We start from the raw sequence: 4,500 nt of genomic DNA, 5'->3' as shown, positions 1-4,500 counted from the left end.
CAGTCGCCAGTCGCCAGTCTCCGCGCTATAATCACACCGCATTGTTGCGATGAGAACAGTAGCGTGACGCAAGCACATGTTTATCTTAACGTTTAAGTTCGCATACGAAAACTGAAGAGTCCTTGTCATCACGCAAACATCGCTGAATAAAACCCACTTGCATAAGTAAATGTTGTGGATACGAATCACTTGCTTGTTCGCTAGTGAGATGCAGAAAAAGTGATAATGAATAGCTATAGATAAAAAAAACAATAGCAAACTTAGCCGAAGATTTTTTTTATATTTGTTAAGCTAACACTTGACCACAATCTCACGTGAAGCAAGTGATAATACAGTCGAAGGATGGTACGCATTAGCTTGATAAGTAGCTGTTACTCTCATAAGATCAACAACTTTATAAATCATTCTATTAAATATTTAGAAATAACCGGAGCAAAGTATACTTGGTAAGTAAAGCATAAAGAAAGTAACAAGATACTTTTACTTGGCAAAGGCTTAAAAAACATTGTACTGTATATTATATTGCGGGAAAATGCGTTAAAAAGCGCAGTTAGATAGCGTGTCGTTATTGCTCACATACATAACAATGAAATACCCTTCACATTCTTTCACAGTCAATGTACGGAACTCTGAGAATGTATGGCATTTTGTGTTACCTACTGCATACTGACATGTGGCTGAACAGAGTACAAACAGTAAATCTAATGCTGACATTGCATATTGAAATTAGCATAGGTTAATATCTACAATCTACGTAATTTATTCTACTTAATTATACTTTTTCATCTTGTATGTTCATTGCGATATTTAAAGTAAACGGACATTACGTATGAGTATAGTAATAACCCTAATAAATTAAATCGTCCTTCCTTCGTATCGCAATCGTAAGCAATTAATGCCATTTCTATGGGTTCACGTTGACGTAAATTATTGTGCTGCATATTACAATGTATGTGTAGTGTAGAAATTCATCTATTAACACACACTATCGATGTGATTGCGGGTTGGCAAAACATTTAGAAAAACTTCTTTAGCCTCTTGTCTATCCGTCAGTAACGACCAATGTGTTTTCCGAGTCCAAACAAGTAACGAAACGAAATTTGACAAACTTTACAATTTAAAAAAGTAACATTAGTGAAGATTGACCTAGTGGCGGCGAGGCGTGGGGGAGAGGGGGGCGTGGAGAGGGCGCAGCGCGTGGCTGGGTGGTGACGTCACGCGCTGAGTCACCGCCAGGTACACCCGCGCTCCTGCACCTGTGTAGCACAGGGAAGTCCGAAGAACCTTTGGACAATCCTGCGGCGCGGTGCCACCCGCATTATTCATCGCACACCGTACCGCTGGCGACCGTTACTTTTTTATTTTCGACGCTCTTGTTGAGAGGTTTTGAATGAACGGCGAAACGGTGCACATTGTTGCTTCCTTTACTACGAAAAACTCACTAGTAAATAGGTATTATCACAAAAAGTAAATGCATACAAAAACAACTAGAATAGCTTACACAAGATGTTTCTATTTTCACTTTTTATATATATTATTTTGCGTTTTAAAACTACTTTCGAGTGCATTCAGCTGTTGTATAATGTTCTGTTTACATTTAACACTATTGTTGTTATGTTTACATGTTATAAACATTTGCGTTACCATCACTCCGAGTCGCTTCATGCATTTGTTTGAATAACTATTGATATTGTAAACAACCATTCTTGGTCCTTCAGTTTTAGTATCTTTAACAAACGTTATGGCATAAAGTACGCAGCATATTACTATTTTATTTTCATCTATGGATAATTACATAATGTATAAATCCAATGAAACCATATTATGTTACAATGCAATATCTCACTAAAGAAGTTGTGCGCATTAAATATTTGCAACCTTGCAGAGATAATATTTATTTAGTTCCGTCTACGTACCAACAAAAAGCAAATTTTAAGTTTGAACTGGTCATATTCAAATCGCAAAATATTGATGAAAACTAAGCACGTAGCCGCGTCGCTGCGTTGCCGCGCTCATGTCACGTATGTCGTATGGCGGCCGGTCAGCGCGGCCTTGTTGATGCCGACACAAATAAACATCTCACTGACTCATCACTTAACGGATATGCTAAAAGCCTTTAAACTGTCGCTGATGTTCTAAACAACTATTACAAGTTTAAACAAACCTCAGGACGCGTGTCGCGACTAACGCATGTCCATAAACACCAACTATCTATTAAACTTACAATGCTATAATAAAAAACGTGGACTTAGATTACTTTACAATCTCTAAAACGGTACTAAATGATCTGTGTATCCGGAAAATATCGTCGAACTTCTGGGCTTTGTACGCCATCGCCATTAAAGCCACAGGTAAATTTACCGTCGGAAAACCGCAACCAATAATCTAGAAGCTAATTCGAGACAGTGGGTCTGTCCCAACGGTCGTGACGGAATGTACAGTGGGCTAAACAGCTAAATTGTCGGTGTTACTCAGCGATAATGGCACTGCGGATAAACAATAGCGCCGTCTGTACCAAGTATAGAGATCGCTTTGCTCTTTGAGGCCACTACAACAATGGCCAGTAAGAGAAATTGGACAAACGGCTCAAGGGACGGAATGAGGCGATTCACACTTTGTTAGTTGTACAAGTAGACAATTGAAATTCGGCTGATTGATTCAGTGCTAAGTGCACCAATTAGACCACTTAGCATAACGCAATCATATTAAGGACCTCTCGTATTACGCCAATATCTACTTTCTAATAATAAATGGCAATGTTTTTGTAAGGTTCGTTTCCGCTGGAGCTTGTGTTGTGAGTCAAACAATTGGGGTAACGGTAGTGGGCGGTGCCGTTGCGGGCGGCCATTGCTGCGACCGCTGCCGCCAATTTGCGACGCTACCTGCGGCAACACAGCCGGTGCTTTGCAGCCTCCATACCCGAGGTGTTCTCAATGATGAAAACTATTTCTATGTATACTTATTGCTACGATTCTTATAATAACAATATTAATACAGTCTTCAGTATTGCCTGGCGCAACAAATGTAATGCACTGGTAGCAACAAAAAATCTACTTACGATAAAAATAAGAGATAAGTAAACCCGTGGGAAATCTAACAATCGAGAAAGGGATGTATATAAAGGGACTATACACAAAAAAGGCTGATGCTTATAAGTGGAATAACTTCTACCACTTAAATACAGAACTGCTACATTTTATTATATTTAATCCGAGAAGTTAGAAGTGCGTTTTTTTACGTTACAATAAAAAGATCTTTTGTAAAGAGCTTCAAATAATAATTAGTATGAAGATGTGATGTACTAATTCATACGTCATGTACAAATGCAAGCAATGCTTATTTTACTGACCCACTGTCCTACTTACAAACCGGCAAAGATCCCTCCGTTCCTCTAAACTTATTACATGTGTACAGTCTTCCTTTCTCGTCGACCATTGAACCTGAGAAAGTTGCTAGAGATGGCTAACAGAGACAAGTTAGCCGTATACGAGAAAGTGTAGTTGCACCGACTGGGCCGGCTGACCCGCGAACTGTGACGGCCGTGTCCCGAGTACCCGACCCACTTAAGTTACATTTGTTGTCTAATAAACTACCACAACCGTATTCAGTATGCCGATACCCCTTTTAAACGAGATGAATCAATACGTCAAAGCATGGTCATTGTTACCATGAACCGTTAAAGATGCATCACATAAGCTTGCCAAAAGTATGACGCACAAACTCACAAGAGAGGTAACCGGAACTTGAGAATCATATAGTTACAGTAACATTGTTTTTTTTGGTCAGGTAAATATTTAAAAAGCCATACTATTTGTGGAACAGTAATGCTCAAGGATTACGACAAAAAATAAAGGTTAATGGGCAAAGGCATTTCGGTTCAAGGAGATGTCACAAAAAATTAAGATTGTACTTGGCAATACACGAAACCATTGAGATCTCTACAAAATTTGGTAATGGCGACTTTTTGTAAACGATAAAAAAAAAATCCGATATTTTAAGAGCACTGTTTGCTGTTATATGAAACTGCAAATGTGTACATTTGAAAAATTTTTAACATACCATAAAATTGCGTATGAACAGTATAAGATGCAAATTCTTACTGTATATTGGTGCAGTTGGTTTAGCCACAATAAAGTTCCTGCCGATGCCTATAGAACTGTCTCTTCGGTTTTTGTATTCCAATGTGTAGTGCACCAGCTGAGAATGGCTATGGTTTCATAACCACTTCCTACGTGATTTGTATACAGAGTCTTCTGTCATCTTTGACGGTGATGCGTTTTACTTTGTCGCATACATTTAGTGATACCTTACTATTTTAAGAGTTACGCTTCATCTACTATTAAGCCCTTGGGCCGTATATTATTTTTGTCGTAGAGATTTTTTTGGTCAATATGAAAGTACATTCATTCAATGTTAAGATGGATGTGTGGGGTAACACGAATGGATAAGATACGAAATGAGTATATTAGAGGAAGTTTGAGAGTAGCCCCCATAGTAGAG

At 38.5% G+C, this 4,500-nt stretch overlaps 1 protein-coding gene across 1 annotated transcript in view; it reads right to left on the bottom strand.

Annotated features, from left to right (window-relative positions):
* Positions 1 to 4,500, bottom strand: part of LOC106107745 (protein crumbs homolog 2-like) — a 23,517-nt gene that overhangs the window by 16,476 nt on the left and 2,541 nt on the right. The gene's annotated exons all lie outside the window — the stretch shown is intronic.

This window comes from Papilio polytes, unplaced genomic scaffold, assembly GCF_000836215.1.
Source record: "Papilio polytes unplaced genomic scaffold, Ppol_1.0 DF821845.1, whole genome shotgun sequence".
Classification (NCBI taxonomy): Eukaryota; Metazoa; Arthropoda; class Insecta; order Lepidoptera; family Papilionidae; genus Papilio; species Papilio polytes.
The sequence above is the reverse complement of the archived record's forward strand: the minus strand, read 5'-3'. Positions and strand labels throughout refer to the sequence as shown.